General features: G+C 47.3%; 1 long non-coding RNA gene across 1 annotated transcript in view; it reads right to left on the bottom strand.

The window, feature by feature from the left end:
• Nucleotides 1-14,489, bottom strand: part of LOC129651431 (uncharacterized) — a 39,739-nt gene extending 25,250 nt beyond the window's left edge. The window contains exons 1-2 of the long non-coding RNA XR_008714136.1: nucleotides 14,356-14,489; nucleotides 11,484-11,576 (exon numbers count right to left, since the gene is read on the bottom strand). This is a non-coding gene — a long non-coding RNA (uncharacterized LOC129651431). The remainder of the gene's footprint in view (nucleotides 1-11,483; nucleotides 11,577-14,355) is intronic.
• Nucleotides 14,490-15,285: the final 796 nt, after the last annotated feature.

Here is a 15,285-nt window from a genome sequence, read left to right as displayed (position 1 = left end):
TTCCCCTCTGCTGAGGACCAGGGCAGGGGGTGGAAGGGTTGAAGGGTTGGCCTCTTCCCGCTCCAGGAACTCAGTCAAGCTCATCACAAGGCCTCCCTGGGTACCAGCAGAGAGGGAGGCAGAGGATGGATAGGAAGCCTGGGGTGGGGGTGGGGAAGGTCCATTCATTTTCCCTTGAGGGGCATCTGAGGCACAGAGATCCCTGCCTTCTGGATGTTTTTCTCTGACTCAGACCTTCTATCCAGTTTTGAGACCTACCCCTCCAGCAAGGCACCCTCCTCCTGGAGCTCTGTTTTCTCCTAATGTAACTAAATATGTTCAGGCCTCTCTGTCCTCACTCTAAAAAAAAGACAGGAAGATAATACCAAAGCTGAGTCCTCAGTCCATGCAGGCTTTCAGGAGGGCTCCAAAGGACCAGGCCTTCTTGAAGGCAGGAAATTAGGCACCCATACAGGAAACCCCCCAGAAAACATCTAAACCCGGGTCCCTCCAGCAAATTACAGTCCTCCCACCTTGTAGTCAGACGGAACAGGCCTCCAATCTTGGCTTTCCCTAATTCAGCTTCATGACTTTGGGCTACCCTCTCTGGGCCCCTATTGCTTTGCCTGTAGATTAGGGAGGGACAGAGGTTCCAACAACACAAATAATTTTTTAAGGTGCGCCAGGCAATGGTTGGCATATCGTGTGTGCTCATAAAAGATCATTCTTTAAAAAAAAATTTTAATGTATGTATGTGTTTTTGGCTGTGCTGGATCTCCATCGCTGTGCGGGCTTTTCTCTAGTTGGAGCAAGTGGGGTCTACTCTACAGTCGCTGTTCCAGGGCTCTCGTTGTGGTGACTGCTCTTGTTTCTGAGCACGGGTTCTAGGGCAAGCAGGCTTCAGTAGCAGCGGACTCTGGGCTCCAGAGCACAGGCTCAATTGTTATGGTCACAGGCTTAGTTGCTCCACGGCGTGTGGTATCTTCCCAGATCAGGGATCAAACCCATGTCTCCTGCATTGGCAGAGGGTTCTTTACCATTGAATCCCTGCTGCTGCTGCTAAGTCGCTTCAGTCATGTCTGACTCTGTGCGACCCCAGAGACAGCAGCCCACCAGGCTCCCCCATCCCTGGGATTCTCCAGGCAAGAACACTGGAGCGGGTTGCCATTTCCTTCTCCAATGCATGAAAGTGAAAAGTGAAAGTGAAGTCGCTCAGTCGTGTCCGACTCCTAGCGACCCCATGGACTGCAGCCCACCAGGCTCCTCCGTCCATGGGGTTTTCCAGGCAAGAGTACTGGAGTGGGGTGCCATTGCCTTCTCTGAGTTAAGTTGCTGCTGCTGCTAAGTCGCTTCGGTCGTGTCCAACTCTGTGCGACCCCATAGACGGCAACCCACCAGGCTCCCCCGTCCTTGGGATTCTCCAGGCAAGAACACTGGAGTGGGTTGCCATTTCCTTCTAGGGAAGCCCAAAAGATCATTCTTAATTAGCAAGTTACATTTTCTGGGCACCCTGAAGATATAAGAGGGCAGTGCCGTGAAGTTGGGCACTAACCTATTGTAAAAGGATGGTTAGCCCTGTACTTTTTCCAAAGCAAAAAATAATCATGAATTTGCTTAATTCCCTTGTAGCTCAGATGGTAAAGAATCTGCCTGCAATGCGGGAGACCTCGGTTCAATCCCTGGGTCGGGAAGATCCCCTGGAGGACAGAACTGCAACCGTCTCCAGTATTCTTGCCTAGAGAATTCCACAGACATACCATGGGGTCGCAAAGAGTTGGACACTACTGAGCAACTAACACACACATATCCAATGTACTCAGCTCCAATGTACTTAGCCTTCAAGAAGCAAACTCAAATAATTACAGACATCCACCCCATCTCCCACCTCCTCCCCCAACACGACTCCCCACCCCCACCTCCGCCCCAACACAGCACTTCCTGGGCACAAAGGTCTGAAGCTCCCTCTCTCCCCTGCACCAGGAGAACAATTACCGTCAGAGCCTTTCATCCGGTAATTAATCACGGAGGGACCCGTGACATCTCTGCCACTGTGCTGGATGTGCTGCTCACCGCGTTCCCTGGCCCTGCACCTCCCCTAGGTCATATCTCCTCTCTTTGACTAGACTACAACCCACTCGAGGACAAGGCTGCTTCCTCTACTTTTTCCTCTGTTTCTCTCTTCCGTCGTCAATTGACCCTTACCTGTCGCAAGTTGGATTTTCATGTTTCTCTAGGTCCTGCCCACAGAAAGTGCAGCTCTACTTGGCTGGTGCAGAGTAGAATATTTGTAGCTCAAAACACATCAGGACAGTGCTGTGATGGGCTGCTTCCACAGGGGAAATACAAGAAATCTGCATTCTCTGATTCTGAGCAGAAGGCGGGGGTGAGGGTGTGGGGGGTACAAAGCCAGTGCTGGTAAATTGAGGGTTCGATGTGTGTCTGGGGTGATGCCAGGACATGGGTTGCTTCTTGCACCCACAGCTGCTTCTGGGGGTCCTATGTCCCACGGAAGCTGGACTTAATCCGTAAGGGTGGGGGCAAAGGGGCCATGCAGTTAAGCCAAATCTGGAATCATTCAGAAAAGGGACCGTCAGGGCTCCTCCTCCCTCTCATCTCTGCTCCCTGGCCTGGGCTTATGGGTCCCGGAGGGCGCTAAGGAGTGCACCCCCAGCGGGAGCAGCTGTGTCCCCACCTCCCTCCGTGGCTGGGGCACCTCTGGTCAGGGCAGGAGCTGTCAAATACAGCTGACGGCTGCAGGGGCGCCAGGGCTCAGGCGCCCACCACATGGCTTCCTTTCTGATCCAGGCCCTCCCCTGGGCTGGCGTCTCCCCACCACCAGAGCAGCAAATGGTCAGCGGGGTCCTCGGAGAGGCAGCAGAGGGGGACTGGGAAGGGCTAACAGCACCTGATCCCTGGTCACCTTCCTTCCCTTCTTCAAAGTCACAGGACGGTGCCTCCCTTTCTTTGTTGCTGCTGCTGCTAAGTCACTTCAGTCGTGTCCGACTCTATGTGACCCCAGAGACGGCAGCCCACAAGGCTCCCCCATCCCTGGGATTCTCCAGGCAAGAACACTGGAGTGGGTCGCCATTTCTTTCTCCAATGCATGTAAGTGAAAAGTGAAAGTGAAGTCGCTCAGTCGTGTCTGACTCTTAGCGACCCCATGGACTGCAGCCTACCGGGCTCTTCCGTCCATGGGATTTCCCAGGCAAGAGTACTAGAGTGAGGTGCCACTGCCTTCTCCCCCTTTCTTTGTTGCATTCCTGCAAATAGGGGAGTTCGGACGTCACCCATACTGGTTGTTGGGAACTTTTAAAGGAACTTGGGAAAGAAAGCGGTTGAGTGCCAGCCAGGCACCACTGAAACCCCACCCCAGGGCGGGCTAGTGTTTAACCCACTAGCTGGATCCCAGGGCAGAGCTGAGGACCTCTGTGTGCTGGTCTCCTCCCCTCCGCCCCCAGTATTTTAACCTTTACACCGCTCAGCCAAGGGCCAGCATCTCCCACCTTTATCCCACCACTGCCCCTTCACCGGGCAGAAGTTTTCCCTCAAATCTCCACAAAGAGGTTCTTCCTGGTCCTGTGACATGGCTAATAGCTGCGGCCGTGAGCTCTGATGGGGGAAGGAGCCGCGGAGGAGGAAAGCCGGGTGGCGAGGGGCGGCGGATGAGGGAGACCTCTTTTCCTCTCCAGCAGCATCTCCAGCTGCCTGGACCAGTGGTCCAGACTCTCGTGACGGGAGAGCGCCCCCTGCTGCCCGAGCCCGGCTGGTGTCGCACAGCCCAGACACCTGCGGCGCATCATCTGGGAGCCGGTCATCCAGGGAGCCGTAGGGCGGGACCTATTGGCAGGAGGCGGACGCCGGCTCACTGTCCCGACGTCCGCCTGGAGTGGCCAAGGACCGGACCAGCCCCATCTAGGCGGCAGTTCTCTAGCATAGCGTGGTTACGTATGGGATCTGGTTCACTGCTTGCCGACCACGGGCACGCGGTTTAACCTCTAAAGTTCCAGTTTCTTCATCAGAAACTGGATGAAGATCCAGTTCTTCTGGATGAAGATCCATATTTCTTCTGAGATCGTTAATAGTAAGTATATCACAGAGATGCTTTAAGGAGAAAATTAATGTAAAACACAGAGTGAGCTTTCAATAACTCTAACTATTATCATCGATTCCGCTGACAACGCTACAACTGTGTGATAGACGAACCGACAAGATCCCATGGACAAAAGCCGGGGGATCTGATTTTTTTTCAAAGCATTTTCATCATTAAATGGATCTGATCTAGCTCCATGGGCATATCTGAGGGAAACAACTTTGCCTAAAGGGGAAATAAATGCCAGAGACATTCACAGAAACATCAACCGCAAACAATTACTAAACACATTGATCAATGCTCCAAGCTGTGCAATAAAGAAAAAGGGAAAAAGTCATGTCTGGGGAGACTCTGGCCTGCATTGTCAATTTTTTCCACTTGGCTGGATTATATCCACTAACTACAAATGTGTTGAAACATCTCCCATAGAGGGAGGGAAAAAAAAATCCCTGACTCCACATCCCCCCAGGCTAGCTCCCTCCCCAGCTTTTTCTTTCTTACAGACACATATTTTACTGACTCTGCCTCCTCTCCTTCTGTTAGCTCTTGAACCCACTCAGTCAGGCGTTGTGCCCGCCATTCACTTCGCTTTACCTGCCCTTGTCCTGGGAGCAGTGACCCTCATACAGCACACCCAGTGGTGGTCCTTCATCAGGCCTCGTCACACTGCCCATTAGCAACATTCCCATGGTGGATGGGCCACCCCTTCCCCCTTGAAACGCTTCCTTCCTCCCACCACCCCCGGTTCTCCTCCTGCCTCCCTGCACAGTTCTCAGTCATCCTTAGCCAGATGCCCATCTTTTCAGCCTCTAAATGTCAGGAGGCCCTGGGCTCAGTGTTTTTATCTACGCTGACTCTCTAGGGGACCACCACCAGCCCCGTGCTTTAACGCCTACCCTCCGGTGATACCCCCATTCATGTTCCCTCTCCCTGAACTCCACACACCAGCAACCTCTTCAGTCTCCACCTGGTGATCCTGTCGTCACCTAATGTGTCACATCCAAATGGAACTTCTGAGCCTCTTTCCTCTCTCTTTCCCTCTCCTCCCTTTTCCATCTGAAGAAATGGCAACTTCACGCTTCTAGATGCTCAAGAGAAACACCGTGACCACGCTTATTGCCTCTGTTTCTTCCATTCCCTACATCAGTCCATCAGCAAATCCAGTCTGTTCTACCTCCAAAATGTATCAAAGTCTGACTGCTTCTTGAATTCTCCGCTGCTACCTCTGGTCCGAGCCATGATGATTTCCTACCTGGCCTCCCAGTTTCCACTCCAAATCTTTCCACATAGCAGCGGACAGAGTCTTTGATAGAAGAAGTGAAGTCATGTCAGTCCTTTGCTGAAAATTCTCCAAAGGTCTCCCTCCTCACCAAGAATAGAATACAGTGGTCTCCAGGGCTGCACACGACCATGCCCCTGGCTTCTCGTCTGAGTCCATCTCCTATCCCTTGTTCACCACACCTGGGCCACACTGGCCTCCTGCTTATTGCTGGAGTGTGATGAGCATGGCTCTGCCTCAGGGCCTTTGCACTTACTGTTCTTGCTCCCTGGTTCTGACCTCAGACCACTTCCCTCGCTCTTTCAATCTCTGCTCACCTTAGCAGAGAGGCCTTCCCCGATGACTCTAAATAAGACAGAAACCCCACCAACTTCTTCCTTCTTACTGTGATGTATTTTCATTGCATTTATAACCACTTGACATATGAATTTGATAGTTATATTTTCTATTTCCTCCAAGCAGATGCTTGCTCCAAGGAGTAAGGACTTCGTTTTGTTCACTGCTGTATCTCCACTTCCTAACACACTGGCCAGCACAGAATCTGCTCAGTAAATACCTGTTGACTGCAGAAATGAGTTCATCCACATGAGGCTCCTCTCCCTGTGATCAAGAAGCAAAAGACCCAAAGTTAACCTCAGCTCTGACTCCAGAGATGGGTTCACAGCCCTGGGTTTTGCCTGTCATCAGTAACCTACTAGACAGGCATTTCTCTTGAACAGGAGCAATAAGGCCTCAGTCTTCTCAGTCTCAAAAGTATTGATTGGATGAAGCACAAGCTGGAATCAAGATTGCCAGGAGAAATATCAATAACCTCAGATATGCAGATGACACCACTCTTCTGGCAGAAAGCAAAGAAGGTGAAAGTGAAAGAGGAGAGTGAAAAAGTTGGCTTAAAACTCAACATGCATAAAACTAAGACCATGGCATCCGGTCCCATCACTTCATGGCAAATAAATGGGGAAACAATGGAAACAGTGACAGACATTATTTTGGGGGGCTCCAAAATCACTGCAGATGGTGACTGCAGTCATGAAATTAAAAAACGCTTGCTCCTTGGAAGAAAAGTTATGACCAACCTAGACAGCATATTAAAAAGCAGAGACATTATTTACCAACAAAGGTCCATCTAGTCAAAGCTATGGTTTTTCCAGTAGTCATGTATGGATGTGAGAGTTGGGCTATAAAGAAAGCTGAGCACTGAAGAATTGATGCTTTCGAACTGTGGTGTTGGAGAAGACTCTTGAGAGTCCCTTGGACTACAAGGAGATCCAACCAGTCCATCCTAAAGGAAATCAGTCCTGAATGTTCATTGGAAGGACTGATGCTGAAGCTGAAACTCCAATACTTTGGCCACCTGATGCGAAGAACTGACTCATGGGAAAAGACCCTGATGCTGGGAAAGATTGACGGTGGGAGGAGAAGGGGAACGACAGAGGATGCAGTGGTTGGATGTCGTCACCCACTCAATGGACATGAGTTTGAGCAAGGTCCGGGAGTTGATGATGGACAGGGAAGTTGGGCATGCTGCAGTCCATGGGGTTGCAAAGAGTCTGACACAACTGAGCGACTGAACTGAAAATTCTAAGACACTATGTCCTTTTTTCACTTCTGGGTTGACCAGTTAGACTTCTTTTTTTTTCCATTATAAGAACAGAGACAAATTTGTGAGATAATCCACCTCAGATTTTCTTCTGCTATATCACACCTTCAGTCTGTATCATTCACTGTTCCAACAATACAGTCAAAGAAATGAACATTTTGGGTGACACCAACTGGCTTACCTTCTTTGGCTTCAAATGTAAGTTCTTCTTCTTGGCTTTGACCTTATTCTTTCATTCAAGAAATATTTGGCCATATAGACAACTGCATAAAAGATCATTTCCATTAATGGGAAACATTAATATAGGTTTCCCTTCCTTCCTTACAAGGTATAAGGAAGCCCAGAGAAAGATGACTGGAGTGATATATTAATAAAAGGGAGATCAGGGCACTTCCCTGTGGTCCAGTTTCTAACACCCCATGCTTCCAGGGCAGGGGGCCTGGGTCCAATCCCTGGTGGGGAAACCCGCTCTCACATGCTGTGACCAAAGATTCCTCATGCCGCAACTAAGATCCAGCACAGCCAAAGAAATAAATAAAAATAAGAAAAAAATAAACTCATTGAAACACATTTTGAAAGGTAGGTTTGGGTGGAGTGGGGGCTGAAGGCAGCTCATCAATTGGGAAATTAATAGAATAGTCCAGGCAAAACCCAGGCAGAGAGTGGTGGGCAGCGGGCTGCTGCTGGGGGATGGGCTGGACAGAAGAGAGACCCCAGGGGTGATGGGAGGGGAGGGAAAGGCATGGGCCCAGAGAGGCTCTCAGATTTGGGGGTGGGATGACTGCACACCCAGGGAGATCATTTGCCAGCCCTTCCTCCTCTTCCTCCTACACCTTCGAGCTCTATTTAATTGTCTTCAGTGTGCGCACAGACCGAAACGACCAGCCTCATCTCACACCCGTTCTGTGCCTCAGCTTCCTCATCCGTCAGTGAGGGCAACAACAGTCATTTCCACGTAAGATTTTAGTGAAGAATAAACAACTGATTCACATAAAGGACTTTGGACAGGACCTGGGGCTTAATGAGCACTCAGAGAGCGTGAGCATCGCTCACCATCATTCGTTATCATCGCCATCGTCACCGCCAGCAGCAGCAGCATGACCGTCACCATCACTTATTCCCCAGCCTCCTACCCTGAGTCCCTGCGTTCTCGCCTATCCCAAGGAGGCGTCACTGCGTTCTGGGGGCCTTCTCGAGACCAGTGCACAGCCTCACATCTTTTTCCGGCTTCATTTTTCTGGTATTTTCAAGACACCCAAATATCTGCCCTGGAGGAAACTTTTGCGACAAGACGCTCTCTCATTCTCAAAGTGAGCTGATTGAAGATCGAGGCTCGCTCCCTCGGCCCCGAGGCCTTCCCTCGCTCTGCAGCCAGGGCCCCTCTCCTGCTCCCTCGGGCAGAAGCTTCATCCGCCAGGCAGGTGGGCGTGCCAACCGCCTGACGGCTCTGGGGGAAGCCTGCCTGTTCCTCCTTCCGCTCTCTAAACGTTCACAGATGTCCGTCTGCTTTTTTCTGTTGTGTGCCTTCCAAAAGACGGGGGAAGATCACACACTTGTAAATATTTTAGTCCCGCTTTTTCTCTCTTACTATCAAAAGAAGTAGGAGGTGGTGAGGGGATGTTTTTCTCCTTCCGGGTGGAGTTGAAGTTGGCAAAACCTGAAAACAACTTCATTTCCTCTCCTTGGGGAATAGGATTGGTGAATTAGCTGACCAGGGAATTACAGTGAACTCTTAACCCCTTATTCCTGCTCCATAGACTCTGAGAAGCATTAAAAGAAACTTAAACTAGACAGTCACCAGCATGGACACAGACTGAAGTAAGGACCGGGCAGGGTCCAGCATGGGCAGTTGGCCTCTGAATTGTTGCAGCAACCTTAGATAAGGGAATCGCCCCCAGGAGGAAAGGACAGAATGACCACTGGCAGCCTAAGATGAGACTGGGAGAAGGCTAAGGACAGGTTACAAGCATGTATGCTAAATACCACAATAGCATTTTCCAGAAAGAACCAGAAGGCTTAAAATAGGCAGAAATATGGTCACAGGTGTCAGAGCCTCCAAAGTTTATGTCTGAGCAGTAAAATATTTATTCTAGAAGGTGTGGTATGTGGGACAAAGTCACTCCAAATTGAAAGACTCAAATCAGGACTCCTGTGGGAGTGTAAATTCATGCAAAATCTTTGAAAAGCAAATTGGCTAAATGAGTCAAGAGCCATAAAAATACCCATCATCTTTGACTCAGAAATCCCATTTCTGGGGTTGGATCCTAAGGCAATTGCTCCAAAAACAGAAGAAAAAAAAAAGATGTTTGCTATGGTGTTATTTATAAAAGCAAAAACAAAACAGCAAAAATGGAAGCAGCCCATCTGCCCATTTGTAGGGAAAGAGAAAAATCTTCTGGGGGAACCATCTGGCAGCATGCCTCTTATGACAAGCACATGACCACATGGAGGCATTTTATCACAAGGTTGGAAATGACAGTTACATAGAAAACTGTGTAGACTAGACTTCCAATCACCTCACAAAATGACAGGGACTGTGGACTTAAAAAAAAAAAAACCTACTGAAATAAAATAGACAAAAAACATATTTATGCTTATGACTGGGTGATGGGGCTAGATTTTTTTCCCTCTTTTTTTCCTGTCTTTTTTTTTTTTCTCCCAAGAGTTTTTAAAGGAGTGTTTCACTTTTAAAATGGAAAATATCATTATTAGCCTTCAAGTTAGAAAACCCATTAAGAGTTGTTGCGTTAATATCTAGATGAAAAGTTTTACAGGGAGGCCATCTTTCCAGAATTCTTTTCATTCTGTTGTTGCTGCTGCTGCTGCTAAGTCGCTTCAGTTGTGTCCAACTCTGCGCGACCCCATAGACGGCAGCCCATCAGGCTCCTCCGTCCCTGGGATTCTCCAGGCAAGAACACTGGAGCGGGTTGCCATTTCCTTCTCCAATGCATGAAAGTGAAAAGTGAAAGTGAAGTCACTCAGTCGTGTCCGACTCTTAGCGACCCCATGGACTGCAGCCTACCAGTCTCCTCCATCCATGGGATTTTCCAGGCAAGAGTACTGGAGTGGGGTGCCATTGCCTTCTCCAATTCCGTTGTTAGTGGTATTAAAATTCTGCTATTCTGAGCATAGTAATGCATCTCTGCTCCCTCAAAATGCCCACATTCCCTTAGCTTCCACCCCAAGCAGAGAAAATATTGGGTGGGACAGAAGCAATTATGGTGTATACAGTGAAATACAGACTTGGTTACACAGGAAGACCCACAGGAAGTTAAGATACAGTCTTCCACTGGGTGACCTGATTTGCCTGAAACATTGCATTCTCCTGGTCAGATCTCCTAGATGATCTGACCTTCCAGCCTTCTGTGTTTGGGGCCAGCATCTTGCAGAATGCAGATAAGGGGGAGGATAGCAGAAGTGGAGAAGCAGGAGGGTCTGAGTACAAGAAATCCTTCTCCCCAGGCCTGCAGAAACAGTCTGAGACCTATAGGCTGGGAGTGTCAGGAGCCTGGGCTGGGTCCCCAACACCCAGAAGTCCCCTCCCCGCAGCTGCAGCAGAAAAGAGAAACACAGGCAGGTAGGAAAGTCTGGGACTCACCACCTTGGATCCTAAAGATCCCGAGCTGCTGGCAGGGAATCCCTAGGCAGGTATGAGACAGGGAGCCCCAGCGTACTACATGAGCCCCAGCGTGCTACATGAGCCCCTGCTCTGAGTTCCTGTTTCAAAGGGCTGAAGCCCTCGGTCAAAGGATCATCAGTCACCCCGAGTGAGTGAACTCCAGGGACAGGGGATTGTTGCTTAAAGGATACATTTTTTGCCTCCTGCTTGAGATAAACTTCAAGACTTGCCTCTTAATTATGACTGTCCTATTTATGAAAGTGAAAGGGACTTGTTAATAAATGCATAAGGTATCAAACGAAAAGGGTGCCATCCTCAAAAGGCCCTCACTTTGTCAGAATCACCCCTGATCTGCAGCTTCCACATGACTTGGAGGGTTCTGGGTCTTTGAACTCTCTGACTTTCTCCTCACCCATACCCCTCTCAACCTGAACACCCATCCCACCTCTGTTCGCATACCCTTATTTACTTATTTATTATTTTTGTCCGCACTGTGTGCAGGCTTTCTTTAGTTGCGGCAAGCAGGGGGTATTCTCTATTTGCAGTGTACGGGCTTCCCATTGTGGGGGCTGCTTCTGTTGCGGAGCGCTGGTTCTAGGGCGCACAGGCTTCAGGAGTTGCGGCTCGAGGGCTCTAGAGCAAGGGCTCAGTAGTTGTGGCACACAGGCTTGGTTATTCCCGGGATGTGGAACCTTCCTGGACCAGGAATCAAACCCGTGTCCCTCGCATTGGCAGGTGGATTCTTAACCACTGGGCCACCAGGGAAGTCCCTGGGCATGTACCCTTTGTTCAGCCAAAGAACTGGAATTAAATAAGTAAGTAAAAAGCAAACTTATAATGAAACATTTCAGAGTATAATCAATCCTATGTACCTTTTCCCCAGATTTAATAATTATCAACTCAGGGCCAAACTTACTTCATCTGCACTCCCAGCATTTCCTCCTTCTCCACCAATCATTTTGAAGCAAATCTCAAATGTGACATTATGTCATCCATGAAGAGTTCATATCTAAAAAATAAAGTCTTCTCAGAACCACGGTCACCACACCATGCTCACCCTAAAAGAGTTAGCAATAATTCTTCAAGATCAAGTACCCAAGCAATGTTTAATTCTTCCTGATTATTTCATACTTTTTTTTCTGTCTTTTTGAGTCAAGATCCAAATATGGTGCCTGCAATTGTGTGATTGATTGTCGTATCTCAAGACAAAAGCTGAATTCCAAATTCTGAAATTACAAAATCCAAATTTAAGACAGGTATCAAAATGAGGGTGTAAACAGGTGCCAGTCATCAAAACCAAGCATTCATCCATGAACTCATTCAACAAATATTCATCAAGGACCTTGGGTGCACCAGGCCTGTGCACTCTGCTAGTACATAACGGTGGATATAACTGCTTCTAAAAACTGCACCACAGAGGGAGTCTGATGAAGAAGGTAGACATTAATCAACTGTTTGTAAATATCACAAGGAAATGTGGTATTTAAAAGGTTGAAAAGTGCTGTGAGGAAAGTTCCTATAGTTACCATAACATGGAGTCTATATAACTCTAAAGGACAGAATTAAGATCAATAGATTAAGTACTGGGAAACCAGATTTGGGCACAGTGGTGGGAAAACATTAAAAATCACTGAGCATGAAAAGAAGCAAGAATATATGACCCATCGGGAAGAGAAAAATCAACTACCAGAAACAGATCCAGAGTGACAAAGATGACAGAATTAATAGAAAGGGTGCCAAAATAGCTAACACCCAATATGTCCAAGAAGGTAGAGGAAAATACGGTCATGGTAAGAATGGACATGGAAAATATTTTTTTTTAAAGGCCCAAATACAATTTTGCCAACATTAAGCAAAAGAAAGCAGGAGTTGCAAAGTATCAAAGTATATTTCATAACAAGAATATTTGCAGGGTTAAGAGAAGGGTCATTTTATAATAATAAAGAAGTAAATTCATCAAAAGGACATAATAATCATAAATATTTATACACCGAAAAAGAGAGCTTCAAAATACATGAAGCACAATGTTATTATTCATAGGCAACATAATTGTGTACATGAAAATCCAAAAAGATATAGAAAAGAATTAATAAGCAATTTACCAAAGTGACTAGATATAGGATCAATATACAATCTTTTCCATTTTAGCCACTCTGGTGGGTGTATAGTAGTATCACATTGTAGTTTTAATTTGCATTTCCAGGGTGAAATTTTAATATGTTTATTGACTATTTAAGAAATTTCCTGTACAAGTGCTTTGCCCATTTTTCTATTGGGTTGTCTCCTTTTTCTTTATTGATGTATAGGAGTTGTTTATATATTCTGTATATGGGTCCTCTGATAGACATGCACATGGCAAATATTTTCTTCCACTCTCTGTGGCTTGCCTTTGCACTTTTGACCCAGTTGTAAATTTGCTACATTTTTTTGTTTTGCTTTGTGATTCTGGAACTGAACTCTGAAGATGATATTGCTCCTTTGACAGCTGGCTTGATGACATGCTTTGTCAGTGGAAGAGACTGGAGGCTGGTTGCAAGGCTGGAAGAAGAGGAACCTTATGCCCTCTGTAGTTCTGGTTTTGCATGGAGCAGGGAATGGACAGTGTACAGGGGCCCCAGCAGTTAACCACAGCACTGGGCTGCCTTTGTAGTTCAGGGGCAAGTACTCTTCCAGCCCTTTGCTTTTCTGCTGCCAGAGCAGACAGGGTGTTCCATGGCAGTCACGCCCCCTCCTCAGAGGGGAGGAGCTCAGCCCCACCGGGCTCCCTTTCTAAGTTTTAGCTTGTTTACTTCTCCCTCTGGCTGGGGTAGTAGCTCTTTCCTGTAGTTAACTACTTTTATTATACCTTAGCATTCTCTTTAGCTTTTAAAATAGTGAACCCTCCTTTTCCTTTTCTTTATGTTATATTTTTATATTAAATTTCCCTGTTCATATTGTTCCATAGTTTGTCTCCTGACTGGATTCTGACTTCACTTTCATGATAGCAGCATTGAGTGAATAAAATCTTAACGTGCTTTGACAGCTTTGTTGACAATCCATCGGTCCAACATGTGTTGGTCTAGTTCTGGGCTTTCCCATTATGTTCTATTGATCTATGTAGTTCTCTTTATACCAATACCACCCTCTTGATGATGGAGGCTATATAATAAGTTCTCAAAATCAGATAGTATTAGTTTTCCAGCTTTATTATTTTTCAAGCTTGTTTTGGCTATTTTAGGGTTTTTTTGAATTTTCAGGAAATTTTAGAAACAGCTTGTCAATTTCTATAAAAATGTCTTCTGGGACTTTAATTGGGATCTGTTGAATCTATTGATCACTCTGGGTTGAATGAACATCTTAACAATATTGAATCTTCTGATCCATGAACTCAGGCTGCCATAACAAAGCACCATCAACTGGGTAGCTTAAACAACAGAAATTTATAGGGACTTCTCTGGTAGTACAGTGGATTAGAGTCTGCCTGACACCAGAGGACACAGGTTGGATCCCTGGTCCAGAACGATTCCACATGCCGCAGAGCAACGAAGCCCATGTGTCACAACTACTGAGCCTGCACTCTAGAGCCGAGTGTCCTGGAGCCCGTGCTCTGCAACGAGGGAAGTCAGTGCAGCCAGAAGCCCACAGCCCCCAAGTAAGCAGTAGCCCCACTCCCCGCAGTTATCAATACAGGAACCCCGTGCACAGCAGCAAAGACCCAGCACGGCCAAATATAAATCAATAAAATAAAAAGAATAAACCCAAAGAGGACTTAATTATTAAAAAAACAGTAACAGAAATTTATTTCTCACCGTTCTGGAGGCTGGGAAGCCCAAGATCAAGGCGGCAGTCAGATAGGCTTCATTCTAAGGCCTTTTCTCTCAGCTTATAGACAGCTGCCATCTGGCTGTGTGCTTACATGACTTCTTTCTGCATACACCAGAAAAAGAGAAAGAGAGGGCTCTCTGGTGTTGCTTCTCATACGGACACTAATCCTATCAGATCAGGACTGTCTAACCTCACAACTTCATTTAATCTTGACTACTTCCTAGGAGGCTCCATCTGCAAGTACACTCACTTGGTTGGGGAGGAGGTTAGAGCTTCAATATATGGATTTGGGGGAGGGGGGAATAACAGTTTGCTGCTGCTGCTGCTGCTGCTAAATCCCTTCAGTTGTTTCCAACTCTGTGCGACCCCATAGACAGCAACCCATCAGTCTCCCCTGTCCCTGGGATTCTCCAGGCAAGAACACTGGAGTGGGTTGCCATTTCCTTCTCCAATGCATGAACGTGAAACGAGAAAGTGAAGTCGCTCAGTCGTGTCCAACTCCTAGTGACCCCATGGACTGCAGCGCACCAGGCTCCTCTGTCCATGGGATTTTCCAGGCAAGAGTACTGGAGTGGGGTACCATTGCCTTCTCCATAGCAAACATCATATTGGAGAAGGAAATGGCAACCCACTCCAGTATTCTTGCCTGCAAAATCCCATGACAAAGGAGCCTAATGGCTGACCTAGACTGGCCTTGGCTTGTTCCAGACTGTCTTTTTTTTTTTTTTTTTTAATTGAAGTATAGGGGACTGGAATGCAAAAGCAGGAAGTCAAGAAACACCTGGAGTAACAGGCAAATTTGGCCTTGGAATATGGAATGAAGCAGAGCAAAGACTAATAGAGTTTTGCCAAGAAAATGCACTGGTCATAACAAACACCCTCTTCCAACAACACAAGAGAAGACTCTACACATG

The sequence above is a fragment of the Bubalus kerabau genome, chromosome 4 (genome assembly GCF_029407905.1).
Source record: "Bubalus kerabau isolate K-KA32 ecotype Philippines breed swamp buffalo chromosome 4, PCC_UOA_SB_1v2, whole genome shotgun sequence".
NCBI classification, from domain to species: domain Eukaryota; kingdom Metazoa; phylum Chordata; class Mammalia; order Artiodactyla; family Bovidae; genus Bubalus; species Bubalus kerabau.
The sequence above is the reverse complement of the archived record's forward strand: the minus strand, read 5'-3'. Positions and strand labels throughout refer to the sequence as shown.